Raw genomic sequence first — 17750 nt, 5'->3', positions numbered from 1 at the left:
GCCCAGTGCTGCAGCCCAGCAGAAAACTTCCCGGTGGGTGCCCCCCTGCAGGTCCGACCCCAGATGAAGGCCTTACTCGCCCTGGAAAAATCCCGCACATGGCGGCCCTATTTGCACCTCCTAGTCCCCACGGTATTTCCTGTAGGTACCCACCAGCCCCCAGGTTAAAGCCCCTCACAGGGAAATATTCTAATCCAGGCCCGCTGTCAAAGTTGCTTTCTGAAGCCCAATGTGAGTGGGAGTAGACAGGACAATGATATCATGACACCACTTCTCCTGGTCTGTGTAGCCAGAGCCACTTCCACTGAACCAGAAATGAATGGGGAGCTATGAATAGTGACTATCACGATACACCATCCAGCACATATTGAAACATTCCTTGAATTATTTATTTTATCCCCCTATTTACAGTGGTGCTGCTAAATAAACATGCCTTGTGTTACTCTAGAGCCCCAGGGTTTCCTGAAGTAATTACGTAATTAAAACAAGATCCTCACTTCCCTGTGATGGGCTGACCCACAGGAAAGACCTGTGTCTTAAAACAGTATGGGCCCTGTCATTAGAAATTAGTTACCGTACATACATTTATAAAGTGCAGGTTTTTTTTAAGCTGTTGAGTTGTCAGAATAATTTGAGGTTATAGGAATGAATGAGCAAAGGCATGGAGTTTTATAAGAATGCCTGCTTTTGGGTAATAAAACACAAAAAGATGAGTCAGATCTTGCATTATTTGTATGACAAAATTTGTATCACAAAATCAAACTTAGAAAGGCTAGGGTTAAAACGAGACAAGTGTAATTCACCCCCAAAAAATGGAATTTGTTTGAAAAAAGTTAAATGTCATCAAAATTGTTCTGTCGCAATCAGAATTTTTTGATTATGAAAAGTCACTGCTATGCAATGGAATAGGAAGAGTTCTACGCTGGTGCTTACATACCACACAACATTTAGGAAGCCCATGGCAGAAAAATATGGAATGTTGTATCCATCTGTGCATACCAGTCAAACTCCCATGCCAATCGATGATTATGGTGCCACTCACTGCGTAACCCTTTGGATATGTGATGTGCCGGTTTATCAGGTAGGTTTTTATCACCTTGATGTCAAGGCTACATGGAGGCATTGCTTTCTGAAAGTGGGCAAACCCAACCACCACCCAATAGGGACACAAGCATGGTACAGACATAGTACTGAAAAATGTTTGTGTAATAATTCTGTTCAAATGAGTCAATTAACACGTGTAAATAGTTGATTTCATCACTTATACGCAACCAAAGGTGTTGCTAAAAACTTGCATTTTAAAGGAAATGAGATCACTGCATCATTAAATGGGAATCTATAAAATAGACACTTCTCTTTAGCTCTTCAGAATTAGTAAAAAAGCAAAGACAGAATATTCATAAAGAGGGGATCATAGAATACGGATTAAGGCGTGAGCGCTGTGGCTGAGTCTCAGAATGTTATGTTCAGAATGAAATGTTCAGAATGTAATACATGCAGTTTTATCATACAATGGGATGTTATTCAGTAACAAACAATTGACCGTTCCAGGATTAAAACGTGCAGCCCCGAGGTATGAATGGACGCTACAGTTGTTGCATGAAGCAACTGAGCAATTTCACCACTTTCAAATCTGCAATGTTCACATTGCAAGTCTCCCAACATTCCTGATTTTGGCAGGACAGTCCTGGTTTTATGGTCCTGTTGACTTTGTTCCCTGGTGTACTAATTATAGGGATGCCAGGGAATTGTACCCAATAAGTATAAAGCGACCGCAGCGATGGACATGCTAGCTCTACTTGTGGCACTAGGACCCTGCCAAGAGCACACCAAGACTGATCTGACAATTCTTCAGCCCTTTACATTTGGGTCTACCACTCTGGGCAAAAAAAAAAAGAAATACAACTGTCCTGTAATCACCCAGTCGACTTATACATTTTTCACATGTATCAAAATTAAACTTGTACGGTATCCACTGCGGTTACACCCCCATCTCTTATTGGCTGAAAGATGGCCACTTTGGACAGCACCAGTGACACAGTCCCCACTTTAGAGGACGCCAATGTTGGTGGGTATGATATTGCCATCACTTTTTTACTGGTCTAATTACATAAATCATGTACATCCAAAAAAGACCAACTTACCAGATGCATAGATTTAGTACAACACAGAACAAATCAAATGGTATAACTGGCCCATATACCATTCTAACAAAATGGACAGAAAGTAATTGCATGAAACTCAACAGGTCTACCAGGAAACACCCACCTTCTCTTCCCTTTTTTTCATCTTGATTTGTCCTTTTTATGTTCAGAGATATTGATCAAGGAAAAACGTTTGCTGTCCTGTCAGTGTAAATGGCAGAATGTTGAGTGTCATTTTATTGTTTTCCATGCTGATTATCCTTTATTTAGTACATTGACTTGAAATAGTACCTGCTTTTGCCTTTACGAATCTCCCCCATAATAGGTTGATTATTCTTTAATTCATGTATTGTTTCTTTGATTTATTAAGTGTTCTTGCATAGCAAGACCACTTAATGTTATCTCACATATATATTATTATTTTTATTATTATAGCCAAATTTATAACCTAACTCCTCCCACAGTTTTTACACTACATAGACAGTAATATACCGAAACGTGCGGATTGTTCACGATCGGATTGGTTTTACTTTGTGAAACGTTTCGCCGAATGGTTCACGGAATATCGTCGTTTTTGTGGTGAAATTAGTCCCTTAGGAATGAATGGCAAAATTTTCAAAACTAGAGTGGGAGCTGGAAAAAGCTGAAAAATCAGGACATGATTTCTAAACTGCCACCACTCCCTCATTTTCAGGCCCACCTACACAAATCTTATATCAAAACGTTCAGCTATCCCTGCTGCCACTAAACATGTCCACGGCTAAGCCATAGTTCTGAGAGTTATCACAATATGACCATTTGTTTGCAACTCACACCGTCCATTGACATTAATTGAAACTCCACTCTAGTCAGCTCAAATTTGAAGGGCAATTTCTAAACTGGGTCTTGTGATTCTCACAATATAAAGCTGTTCGCTGTAAGATGTATAATTTTTAAAATACGACCGTTTGAAGATGGCAACTGCCAAAATAACCTGACCTGTACCAGGCTGGAGCAGCAAGTGATGTCATAGACAGGGCCTTTTGTACACCTGCTAATGTTTTTACAAATGTATGTTTTAATGTAACTGTGAAGCACTTTGGGCAACAACGTTGCAATTAAATGTGCTAGATAAATAAATAAAGTTGAAATGCATTTCTCACTCTATCAAGATTGCCATGTGCACTTTTTAAATTTGATCAATCAATTGGTTAGTGTAATGTTTACTATCTTTACTCACTCCAAACACTCCACACAGTTACTCTGCCCACTCCATAAAGTAAATCTGCCCAGTCCAACCTTTCCACAGTTACTCCAGCCACTCCAACCACACAATCTATTAGTTCGTGTTGGCAGTTGGTGGAATGTTCGAGGGATTTGAAAGATTTGAAAGCTCTTCTGTGCCCTGTTTGAAATCTATTAGTTCCTGTTGGCAGTTGGTGGAATGTTCGAGGGATTTGAAAGATTTGAAAGCTCTTCTCTGCCCTTGCTGTAGAGTGAGTGAACCACACTCCAACCTTTCCACAGTTACTCCAGCCACTCCAACCACACAACAGTTACTCAAGCCACTCCACCCAGTTACTCCGCCCACTCCAGTTGTAGACTACTGGTGGAGGCAAGAACACTTCACACAATTTCCCCAGAAATTGTAGCTTTTCTAGTTTTATTCTTGGTCTTCACCCTGGAAGTTTAAAAACAATCTGAAAATGTGTTTCAGGTAAATTAACTATATTTCAGCACCACTGCTGTTCTTTCTGCTTATATGAATACTATAGTCACCCAGACCACTTCATCTCAGTGAAGTGGTCTGGGTGCAGTGTCTCTGCCCCCCTTAACTTTGCAATGTAAAACATTGCCGATTTTGAGATTGGTCATTGCCGGAGGAGTCCCTGCCTTTTTAATGATGCCAACTAGGGAGAAGAAGTCAGCAGCGCAGAGGGAGCGACAATGCTGGAATTAAGGTAAGTTTTTTTTCTTGCTATGGAGAATGGGGGGGGGACTAACGCTACTAGGGACAGGAACACTATAACATTAGGAATACAGATTTTCATTCCTAACCTTTTAGTGTTTCTTCAATAAATAAATACATATAAAAAAAAACACCTTTAAGAATAATTAGATAGAATAATATCCGTTTTTTTAGAGAAACACAATTTAGCGCTGTTGAGCAGACAATAGACGACAGGGCTATATCCAAGCTCGGGACATGTCTGCAATATGGATGTTATTTTTTTTACGAAGTAGGATATAAAAGGGCATCAAAGGGTAATAAACTATGATGCAAGTATGGGGCATATTGCGCATTGAATAATGACTTTGAATAAATGTTAATAATATACTGTTAGCTGTAGCTAACTGAACTTGAAGCTTAAAACAGGAACTTCAAATCATCTAACATTAGTTTTCATTCACCTTGTCAGATAAATGCTCTCTATTTTCTGAAAATCATATTTAATGTTTTTCAACAAAAAACACATCCTGTACGTCTCTTGCTTTCACTAGAAATTGCCTAATGTTGACAGGACATACATGTCAGAGGTTGGTTATAAAAGTCTTGGCTTTGTAGTCAGAGCAATGTGTAACACAGTGTTGCATCAGCCTCAGATTAAACCCAAGACACAGCGGTGAGCCTGGTGCCAATGCAAACAATTGGTCAGACAGCCAGTACACTGCCTGTTTGAAGAGGTTGAAATGACTAATGGTTAAATCTCATTTAGAATTATGTGCTTTGTTGATCTGGCAAACAGGGCACAAGATCTTAGAATTGTGTGTGTAAACTAAACATTATTTCATGCTAGGATACAGCGGCATGCTCCTATGAAAATTAATACAACGGTTAATAAAATATATCGTCAACAAAGTAGCTAAGAACATGACTTTCACGATTCTGTTCATCGCCAGTTTTAAAATTCCTGTTCAGAAAGGTTTTTGTGGAGCCTCACACATATCATACATATTTTTAGGCGGTGTATACAATAATGCTTGCAGAAAACTATAATATCGTTGTAGATTTATAAAAGATGCACTCAGGAGATGCATGGTGAACTTGCTGTTTACATGTCTTGTGCTGAGCGTCAGGTAAAGGGGCACTCTTGGCACCATAACAACATCAATTAGATGAAGTTGTTATGGTGCCCAAACTGTACCTTTAAGATGACAGAGCTCTATTTACACCCAGAATCCTTTGATACCTGTGCGTTGTAGGATAAGGGAAGTGGAAGAGAGATAGCTGAAATTGTGTTATCTAGTTTAAATAAAGGATACAGATCATAAAGATAAAACCGTGAATGGGCATAGTAAGAAACAGATCATATAATTGCAAGGGAAGCATAGTGGGAAGATAATGTGACAAAAAAAATTAAGGTGAAAAGAAAGTAAGTGAAAGCTTTATATATGGTGGATTGGAAGAAGGAAAAGCTATAACTTAAGAAAGAGACAAAATAACAACATGGGGCACAAGGTATTATTGGAAAAATAGATAATGGCATAAATGGGGTAAAAGGAAATAAAAGGAAAAGAATAATTGAAAGGAGAAAAATTGAGAAAATTGACATAATTGAGTGGATGAACCAGAAGCAATAATGGCTTAATTAACAGGAGTAAGTAGTGAATGATTACATAACTGAGTGGAGGAATGAGAAGTAATGGCTTAAGTGGTGGGTGGAACAAAGGTTATACGTGAGGGAAAAAACAGGAGAGACTATGAAGCCAGTGAAAGAGGGAAATGGAGAAAGAATTACATGAGGAGAAGGAAAGGTGAAGAGCAGGACATCTAGACTCTCCGAAGATGGCAATGGAGAGTATGAGAGGAAAGGTAAGAAATAAAAACACATGGGTAGCAAATTTCATATAGTGCAAGTGAAAGTATATATATAATTCCAAATAAATAATACTGTGTTCTTATTAAAATTATCACATACAAGATACAACTGAGAGGTAATATGGAAATATGAGAGGTGGCGTTAGAGGAACGATCTGTAATCCTCTCTAAAGAGGTGAATTATAAGGCCAGCCTCGGTTGGGTAAGAAACTGAAAATGATATGCAAAGGAAAAAGTAGAGAGACAAATAGCTCAAAGACATAAAGAATGGTTGGTTAGTGGCTTACTAATATCATTAATGGAAATAAATCAAATGAAGACCTAAAAAGAACAAGTTTTATTTGGGAGGAAGGTTCCATACTCCTTTTATTGGGAAAATTAAGATTTTGTTATCTCCACTGCTTGAAATATATTTGAAATTAGCTTAATTTGATTTAGGAAAACATAGAGGAGATTTAGTTATGGTATAAGATCATACATTCATAAAATAGGAAGAAGGGGTAGCACCTAGATATATTTCTTGAGGGAGGAACATTCTCAGAGGTAGTAGAATATATGGAGACAGAAGAATGCAGCAAAATATAGTGTAGTATATCTTGTATAAGGTGAAAATACAAAAGTGAAATTGCACTTACAGTTTGTAGAGCTAAGGTAGCTCTACAGAGCTATCTTAGCTCTACAAACGGTTAGTCCAAATCTATATAGTGTCTATCTACATGTGCTTGGGCGATACAATCCCTGCCTAAGGATATAAGGTGTCATCTTTCCTAGAGTGCTTTAGTGCAAAAGACTTCCAACTAGATATGGTGGATAAAGATGTTATCCACCTCACCTTGGGGACTCTCAGGCTTGTTGGAGAATAGGTAGTATATATTTGTTTGAAGGTTCAACTCTAATAACCTAATGCCTACTTTTTGAGATTAAACTACTTACCTGGTACATCCATCCTCCCTTGGCTCTCTGCAGTGCTAGGTTTTAAATATAATAAAATATACACTTATAATGTATAAATCTATGCATATATATATATATTTTTTTATTTTTTTTACTAATTTACAAATAATCTTGCTTAAACATAATAAGTGATATGTGAAAGAAAAAGAGGGGCAGGGATTTTGTAGGGCATCATATTTAATTTACATTTGTTTCTGTTAAATGCGGATACTGTCTCTAAAAGCAGTAATTTTTTGTTGTTTTTATCCAGAGAACATCTTTATCCCAGCCCCATCTATAAAGGGTGTAAACATGGAGCCAGGCATATATTCTAACTTGTTCATCACCCAAGAACAGCTAATATATAAACACAGCCTGTTGCCAAGGGAATCTCTAGACGTGCGGACTGGAAATCTGAAGCGACAAACTTGTCTGTGCTTACGTGCACATTATGGTATTTTTACGGGGGTTTATCACTATAGTGTGAATTGTCTGTAATTTAAAGAGAATTCAATGTGAATTTTAGATTTTTTGGTCAAATAGGCAAATTGGACACATTCTGAAGGTAAGCTATGATTTTCGGTTGGCTATTGTGAGTTAAGATTTCAAATTCACTCTGAATTTCGTCCAATTCACACTTTAATGCAGGGGATGCCCAAAAGGTAGCTCCACAGATGTTGTAGAACTCAAGCTCCCATGATGCTTTGCATGCTGCCTCTCAAATGCATCATGGAAGCTTTTGGGCACCCCTGCCTTTTATGAATAACCCTAACAATATTTTAGAGCTGCTGTGTATGGGTCTAGGACAGATTTTAAAATCTATTGTAAGATATGTGAATGTTGCAAGACAGTGTCTTGGAGGACATAGTGTCATATAAAGACTTTACCGAAAAAAGCAAAAATGTTTGTATTCACGCAGTTATCTCATGGCACACTTTTAAAAGTAACACAGATGTCTCTGTTTTATTAGTATGTCATTTGAATTAATGCCAATAATTTTATTTGCCATATACAAGTTGATAATCACCATTTTATCATATCAGTTTAGTGTTTGAATGGACCTTTGAGATAGGAATGCACGATAATAATGAATTGCAACATCTGGTAGAAATTAAAGGTCAAAAGGTCCATGGGGATCAACATCAATCTCATTCCCGTTGTGATGTTAATAACACTCTGCATTTATTTCTTCTACAGTGATAAATGTACCCATTTGCAGGAATCTGGTAAGAAACTATAACAAATAAACAAAATTGTAGACTCAAATAGCTGAATTAGAAAGAAATCTCAAACTAAGCTTTTTCCAATTTGGTTCTCTGGCCAAAAAATTCTAAATTTATTTCCAGGGCTATTTACTAAAGTATAGAATTTAAAGTGAATTTTAAAATTAAGGCCAAAATAACTGAATTCTCCAGTTCAACTACTTTGGCCTTAAATTTGAAATTTACTTTGTATCCACTTTGAATTTCTGACATTTCTTACTTTACGGAATAGCCCTGTGCGAATCGCCTGACAACTCATATCTAACCCAGAGAATTCTCGTCCCATTAAATGTCAGGTCTTCCAACAATGGCATAAATAATCACGTTGCTATTATGCAGGAAACTACTCTGATTAAGTCTGTGTAACTTCTAGTTGTTGCTATCTAATCAAAAAGTTGGAGACATGCCAAAAACTCCCACTCTCTTTGTATAATCTGACACCTAAAATCCTGCTCAGTAAATCAAATGTGAAGTGGTAAAAGCACTCCATTCTAAGGCCAGAGGGTAGTAATGAAAGAATTGTCTGCCATGGCGATGATTAAGAAGAATGATGTGTATGCTACATGTCACATTAACCCTTCAGAACCCGAATTAACTCGGAGAACTGTGTTTAGCTGCCAGTTCTGATGCTGATGAAGCTAATGTAGGCAAGACAATGTCAAAGTCAATAGAAATATGTTTTTAAAGGCAAATGTTAATGTGGTCTAGTCTAGTGCACAGTTTATACTCTGTCAGCGAAAGGTTAATCACTAGTCAAATCATTTGCGAGGTCTGTTTTATCTCAAGAAGCCTGCATTAAAGTGTTCCTGTCATGCAACAATAATATGGTAAAACTTTAACAGGACTTAAATGGACACTGTGTGCGGCGCACTCAGAGCCTAGACTTAGACTGTGAGAAGCTGCCACAATCGACTGTAGTGGTTATGGTACTTGGAGTGTCCCTTTGATGAGATAGAGTGAGAGAGTGCAAGACAGAGAGGGCGGGGAGAGTGCAAGAGAGAGATAGAGATGGGTTATACAGTTTGTTTGTTGATTTTTTTAAAAACTATTTTAATTTTCTCGGTTAGAACATTGGTAAAATTTGCTCTGTTGCTGCAATTAGCCTACATTATGGCCACAGTGTATGCTGAACATGGATCAGATTTGCTGTTTCCAAATTTCTTTATGATGTTCCGTTTTCCGTTTAAAATTCTTTTAGAGATTGTTTTTGCTCTAAAATGATCCGAACTGTACTAAAAAACATCTTACAGGGAGGAAAAAATAAGTCTTAGGCCAAACTGTGCACACTGGATTTCGATTCATTATAACTCATTGTTTTATTCAATAAACATTCACCAACCTGCTAAATTTAGGACAAAATAGCTTATAGGTAAAATCCCCAGCTTAGCTATAATCACAGAGATATAGCCTGAATTTTCAATTCACCACAGTCAACTCACTATTTACACTCATCCTATGGTACAGCGCTATGGTATTTGCTGGCACTATATAAATAATAATAATGCGTACACAGGCAATACAAGTGAAACAAAACTACGGATTTCCAAACCGCAAGTGGTGGAAATTAAAAGTAGTTTGCACATGAAGGGTTAAACATTTCTGTGATTTTGACTCCTCCATTAACTATTTCTCCAGAGACTGGGAGGATGGTATGTGACTCAGACTGGCAGCAGAGAGGCATTCAGTAAGAGTGTCTTGTTACCAACAGGGAGGGAGGATACCCTTAATAGAGTGAGCCCACCCCTCTGTGTATATCCATTCTAAGTCTACTAGCTATTAGCAAGAGAATAGCGTTCACAGATAAAAAAAGGAAACTACACAAGACAAGGAAAGTAAGGAGAAAGGCTGATGGGGGGTAAATCAGGACAACTCTGCTATAGATGGGAAATAGGACCCTCAAAAATATTTCGATTTAAAGGGACATAAATTAATGCATTTAAATGTAATCACCATTTACATTATGGTTAGCTCTATTTCATAGTATTTTAGATGTTTGATTTCAAACAGGTTGTGGTTTTGACTAATCAATCAAACTCTTTAGATTTTTTTTTTCTCACCATACTAAGTTTACAGACTGCGCTGGTTTAAAACAGATGACAATAAATCACAGCAGATGGTCTGAGAACCTTATACACCACAACACGCTATTGTGGAGAAGGGATAGAACGACTGGAAGAGAAATAGTGGGAAAAGAAACTGCAGAATAAGGAAGGTGGGGGACAGTAAGTAGAGGAAAGTTTAAAGAAATAAAACAAACTTGGTGGAGAGGAGGAAACAAGAGACAAGTCCAGAGGAGTATAAGACTGGGTTAATGGAATTATATAGATGTACTTAAAGAGACACTCCAGACCTGTAAAGCACTTTAGCTTGCTTTATGTGTGAAGAGTGTGCCCTCTCATTTTCGTTTTACAAAAAGTGCCGATTTCAATAGAAATGTTAACTTTTATAAATTTACCTTGTTACGCCCCCTTGGCTGTCAATCAGACAACCGGTCCTGTTACTTCCTGGTTTGTTTAGCTCAGTGGAGCTAAACTCAATAGGCAGCAATTGCTCAGAGCACCTGCCTTGCAAAGACTTCTCATTGAACTGCATTTGGAAGTCTGTGATTGGACAGCCACCGAAAGTCTGGGCTAGGTTAGAAGGGGAGGGCTTGCAAAGGCTTCAGACGAGAGATATGCAGTTTTTGCAAACTTTTTAAAATATACCTCCAATTTAAAAAAAAGTATAATTAAATGCAAGCATGTTTTCATTAGGGGTATTGCTATAAAAGTTACTTTTATAAAGTTTTGTATTTGGACAGTGGAGTGTCCCTTTTGATATCTTAATGATGACATTGTTTAAACAATTCTGCCTAAAAAATATTTAACAGAAACAAAAATGTATGGACCATGGCAAAGTTTTCTAATCTCAATATTAGAAATTATAAAAATTTAAATATATAAAAACACGCAAATTAGTTTCATGTTATTTTCTTATTTTTGTCTTTTGATTAGAACATTTTGTACAACTAGATACATTTTCTTCTTACAGACTGCTGGAGTATAATTAAATAATTGAGATTTGCTGGGGGTGGATGATCAGATTTAAAAAAAATTATTGGGCACCTACAGTTTAATGTAGTGAGTCAAACCTTAATTGCTTTGTGCAGTTTGAAAGTAAAGCCTGCAAGCTTAGAAATAAGAGTTCTGTAATGCGATTATTTTCTCTCCGATCAGGATAAGACTTTAACAAGTTAATGTACTTTAATATACCGTGGAGGAGAGATGGGACAGGTGAGATTTGAAATCTTGCGATACATGCAGGAATTCCATAAAATTATGGAACTATGCATTTTGAATAAAAAAAATAGTAAGAAAACACATGGGCATTATTTAAATCACTAATACTGGAAGGCTTAGTGATATTGTAGGAATATACTACTTAACAAAAAGGATAACAAATATCTGAAATGTCCTTCCAGTCAAATAAAGCAAAGGCCATGACACAGAAGGAATTCAAGAATTCTTAAAATGCATACAGCACTGTTCCTGTAGAATTAATAAGTAAAATAACACTAAGATTTCCTAATGGTCAGATTAGCCTAACTGGTTCTTATCTTCCATTTAGTCTATTTCTCTGTGTTAGATTAATTCTTCCGGGAAAGACTTCTTTTGTCCTCTGTCTTCTAAATGAGGTTTAAACCCCAGAGGCACATCTCGACCTTGACAGCTGTCCAGAAAGACCTGCTTCGTGAGAGGTCTAGAACCAAGAGACTCTTTATCTAGATCATCAATCACACAATGTAAATAGTGCTTTGAATGTACTGGCTATATATTAATCTAAACAGAGAATATATCCATGTACGTAAAATAATAGACCTCGAATATCTTATGCTGTTATCATGGACGGGGATGTTGCATGTTCTAAAAATCATATGTACCGCCTCAGTAAAAGGAGTGTATTTCAGCAAATTCAAAAGTGTTAATGTCAAACGTACACAATTAATTACAGTATTTGTGTAGAAACATGAGTCTCAGCTTAAAACAATGTATAAAAACTTCCATAAAGTCTTCATACCACCTGTCCCCTAGAATAAATATTATCCAAATGTATTTTCATCATTAGGTAAGGAAGTGTCAAAATACAACTGTTATACAGCTATACACACAAGCATAGATCCACTCTTTTAGGTATAAATTTAAAATCGCATGGCAGTTCTTTTAAGTGATAGAATAAATAGTGTTTCATTATCCTGTTTGTAATTCTTTGTTTATCTATTACATAACATAACACACACGATATAAAGATATGTTTAAAAGAAACCTCATACCTAAACATCATTTTGAAGAATAATGTGTGGCATTGGAATTTTAGAAAATGAAATGCGATTTCTTTCCAGTATGTCAGGATAGGGGAGAGGGCACACCCTGCTGGTTGGCCAATGTGAAAAATCCACTTGCTGCAAATATTTCCCCCAAAAATGTAATGTTGCAGGAGGCCTGACGTGAAATTAAAAAAGTGATTGCAACAGAGGATGATGCAGTGTCGTCTGTACTCACCTTTATTAACTAAACAATGACATGTTTTCTGTTGACAACAAAGTTTAAAAATGAAGGTAAAAACACTTTCTCTGTGACTTCTCAATCCAAGTTCTATAATGCCAGGATAAATTCACCAAAGTGAGAATTAAGAGTGGATTTCGAATTTAAAGCCAATGCAACCAAACTGGAAGCACAGCTGCATTTTCCCAGTTCGGCTGTATTGACCTTAAAGGGACACTATAGTCGCCAGAACAACTACAGCTTATTGAATTTGTTCTGGTGAGTAGAATCATTCCCTTCAGGCTTTTTGCTGTAAACACTGTCTTTTCAGAGAAAATGCAGTGTTTACATTACAGCCTAGAGATAACTTCACTGGCCACTCCTCAGATGGCTGTTAGAGATCCTCCCTGGGTCATGGCTGCCTAAAATGCATCCAAACATTCAGTATCTCCTCCCTCTGCATGTAGACACTGAACTTTCCTCATAGAGATTCATTGAATCAATTCATCTCTATGAGGAGATGCTGATTGGCCAGGGCTGTGTTTGAATTGTGCTGGCTCTGCCCCTGATCTGCCTCTTTGTCAGTCTCAGCCAATCCTATGGGGAAGCATTGTGATTGGATAAGGCTACCACTTCTGCTGATGTCAGCAGGCAGTGGGCAGGTCTAAAGGAAACAGGCACAAAGCATGCAGCTGCAGACCTGATTACAAGTAAGATTTACTATATTTAGGGAGGCATGAGGGGACCACGGTGGCTAGATGGTGCTTTTAACCCTATAGGGTCAGAAATACATGTTTGTGTTCCTGACCCTATAGTGCTCCTTTAAATTTGAAATTCACTTTGAAATCTCACTTTAGTCATTGGTCCTGTAGGTGTTCGATTTAAATTCTTAACACTGAGTTTGAGTAGTGTCTCTATGCAGTTCTGGTAGAAGGAAAAGGTAAACCATATGATATTTAGTCGGCCCACTGCACAATTTCCATGATGGAGAGAGCCTTGTAGATCAACAACAATTTGTTATCATTTATCTTAGAGGTAGCATCAAAGTTTGCAGACAGGCGAGAAGTGTTCATATATATATAAGTGTATGTATATATATATATATATATATATATATATATGTACATAAAAATATATATAGTGGAAAGTCAATACATTGCTAAACACATATGTGTACACCAGTCAAGCCATAAGACTTGCTTTTTCCCACAGAAATCTCAAATTTGCAGTGATGTTACTACTGCAAAGGATTCTGGGTGGGCATATGAAAATTAGTATAACAAATAATCAAATGTTTGCCTCATTATTCCATTTTAAACATGGATTCCATGGAGTTTGTATTTGCTGTGCTTAACAGATTTCAAACATAACTCGAGAAGAGATACAAATCCAGTGAATATATATAAAGAGTTTATCTTAAAATGAATAAATATTACAATATAATATTTATTCCTTTATATATACATTTGGTAGCTTCTATTTTCTAAGTCTAACAAATCCCATTTAATAGAACTCAAAATTTGAAAGATCCAACCACCTTGTAGATAGTTGCTCTGGTTTTAAATTAAGTGGAAAGTTTTCTAAAAGATTATTGTACCATATCTACCTTTCACTGGAGCCTATTCATGACCGTCAAGAATAAGGACGCACCACACAAAAAAACTGAGCACTCATCAAATTTAAATATCTTGAGATTCACGCATACAATTAAATCGCAGATAATTTGAAGCAATATACGGTGCTTAAAAAAGTGTGAAAACTCACTTCTGGGAGGTGGGTATAATATATAGCACAGGAATCACGACATACGAGATACATGTGTTTTAGTATAGGCACATGTGGTTTTGTGTATGCATCTTAAAGCAGATGTTCGCTAATTATATAAAAATGTAGAATGAAAATTAAAATAGAAAATCTACTGTGGTGGTCTATTGCTGTAATGTAAATCAGATCTGGACAGGATGATTACCTCCGGTGTTTTCTAAATTACGTCTCTCATCACCCTTAGGGGGCCAGAGGGTGTCACGCATCTAGTATATCACTGATTTAAATGGCGAACATCGAATAAATAAAATATTTGCATTAAAATTTTTTTTAGCAAATGCTAATACTTTACTGTTATAATCATCATTTAATTGGTTTTGCCTTTTTGTGTACAACTATACTTTACAAACACACACTTAATTTGTCACTTTTGCCATTTGTTTGTCTCAGCACACCTTTACTTAGCTTCTTACTACACTGGATTTAACCATCAAAGCATCAAAGTCATTATGGTGCCAGGAATTCCTTGGTTCTCTCCCAGGTTTAACAGTCAAACCGTGTGCAAACACTGACTACTTACCTGCCTTACTTAACAAGCTGGACTTGCGAGGTACAAAATGTTCTGGCTATGGCTAAAGTTTGGGAGGTATCATCATAGTCTGATTTAGACATTTTATCCCAAGGTCTACTAGTGTCCTTCCTAAAACATTTTACAAAGCAATATTAATGAGAGTGACAGAGACAAATCAGAACAGATAAGAAATAAGTGATGAAGAGTAGACAAGAGAGAGGCAGAGAGAGAAAGTAGATCTACAAAACAGTGTGTGTGTATGTATGAAGGCACAACATGGTACGAAGTGCTAAATGATGAATGTTCTACTGGTTTCCATGGTGATCGCTCTTTATTTGCACCAGTATAGCACCTGTGTTTGCCCTGATACACCTCTTCTAATGTATACAATTTATAGTATTACTATTAACTAGTACCTGAGTGAAGACCTGCCATGGCCAAACAGCAAATAGTCCAGGTTAGTACATCTTCTCGTCAGCTCCCCTTTACTGTGAATTGAGTGGAAGGATAGGGGTGTCCTAATGTTATTCCCTTGCTAAGGCCTCTGGATCCAGCTGTGAGAGAGGGCGTAGGATGAACATATTTGCTGTATTATACAATTGGTTCTACTACTTAGTACCATATCCATTACTCTACTTACAAGAAAAACAGCCACCACGATATCACCGTGATCAGATCAGACCTTTATCCTACTTTTTTTTTTTAAATACTCTCTTTGTACCGTACCTGAACTGGAATACTATTCTGTTTAACAGGAGATTAAACAGAATATATGCAAACATAGGTGTTTGTCTGCTTCACAGAGCCTCTTCTGTCCTACGTTAGCTTATAAGACTCTCTGTCCTCAGAGTGGGCAAACATAAATATTAGTAACCTAATTTAAGTGGGCGACTTCACGAGAGAGCAAATAAAAGAATTGGGTTTGGAATTTCCTGTGAAACTATTATCCTCCGCCCTGCACACATTCCTAATTCTTCATAAATACCCCAATGCTATTTTCTAATGTTGAAAATGTTCCATGGGTGTTTATAAAATTCTCTAAGAACAAAAAAAAAGAAATAACACAGATATATTCCGCGTGGCGATATATTGACGGGTACTTTTTTTTATTTACATATCCTGAAAAGCTGTTCACTGTGCCCTCTAGATTGGAACATTGCTGCGTTACTTTTTAAGCAGATGTTCTTAACTACAGGGATACAAATAGTTTTGACAAATAACAAGGCAGAGTTAATAAATAACCTGTCCTTCTACCATTCTCTAAACCACTGGGAACATTTTTGAGCTGCTCACATGATAAAATACATACGCTTGCATAATAACATAAGGTGGGAAAGGCAAGTAATCTGGTCATATTAAATATTTTAATGAAGTGTTAATTCACTTGTTATTATGTATTTATTTTCTAATGCTATTTATGATTCTAAGCGTTATGCTATCTCTTTGTAGATAGATAGATAGATAGATAGATAGATAGATAGACACTCACATTAGATTTCAGAACCTAGGTTTGCAAAGTATTATGGGAAATGAAACAGCTACAGAGCTACGATTTGGGCACCCCTGTTTAAGTTTTTAAAATGAATAATCTTTCAACATCTTAATCAGAGTGCCATTATCTTGGTTATGTACTTGTATTACTACTGTAATATTTTATAATTATAAAGCCAAGTTGTCAGACGAAGGCCTACATTCGGTTGAAACGTGGCTTTACATTGTTATGGCACAATAAACAAGAAATACTATTTTTGAAATTAACATTTAAGTAAGCTGTTTTCTATGTCGGTTAAATAATAGATACTGCCTATATTTTAATTTTGCACATTACAAAAATAACCATCTTACTCTTTGGTTCTATATCGGCACAAATTAAGATAATTTACAGTTATGCTATAACTACTGCAGTTTGATCTTAATAAAATGTTTGCCTTCGTTTCAGCTTTGAACGAGCTGATGCATATATGCAAATTGAGATCGGATTGTGATTAATTTACTCTCAAAACAGAGTGACAGCAGATTAAAGAATGAAATGAATAGAACATCCAGTGACATAGAGCTTGTCATGAGATATACATTCATCTCTGCTGGTACTCTACTTTGCAGTAATGTTGTGTGGTTACTCTGTTATCTAATGAGGTTTATTTTGTAGGACAAGATTTCATGAGTTCACAATGTTTAGTATTCCAAGAAGCTGGGGAATTGTCTATGTCTATTTTTTTACATCACAAAGTAACTTAGAGAGCTTATTAACTAAGCCATCAATTGTGGTGGACTGATCATCTTGGCTATTTGAAATTAAAATCGGCTGTTAGAGAATACCTATACGTTTTGACATTTTTGTAGAACTGAAAAATACTAAAAGATAGCCGTAGTATGCATTTTCCGCCTTTTTGTTAAAATAACACTGATTTACATTAAATGTCAGGCTGTCAAGGCACAGCATGGCATCCAATGCAAATCAATGTTATCCCATGATGAGTGCCTGCCATGCTATAGAATGAAATGTCTGAGTGTGTATGTGTGAACTGCATTGTAGAGAGAATCATGGGAAGTTCTTGGCAACAGTAAACAAAAGTGCAGTAAACGTGAGTGTGCTCCTCTATGTATATATTTTAGTGGAATGGAAAAGAATTGATAACGGTATTGCATACTTTACGTAGGAGGCCAAGACAACTGAGCTACAAAAAAAAAAAGTGAGTTAGCAAATTTTTGCAGTAATTTTTTTTTTTTTTTTTTTGCCACAATGTGGTTAAATTA

This window comes from Pelobates fuscus, chromosome 11 (assembly GCF_036172605.1).
Source record: "Pelobates fuscus isolate aPelFus1 chromosome 11, aPelFus1.pri, whole genome shotgun sequence".
Lineage (NCBI taxonomy): Eukaryota > Metazoa > Chordata > Amphibia > Anura > Pelobatidae > Pelobates > Pelobates fuscus.
Note: the sequence above shows the minus strand (reverse complement) of the source record.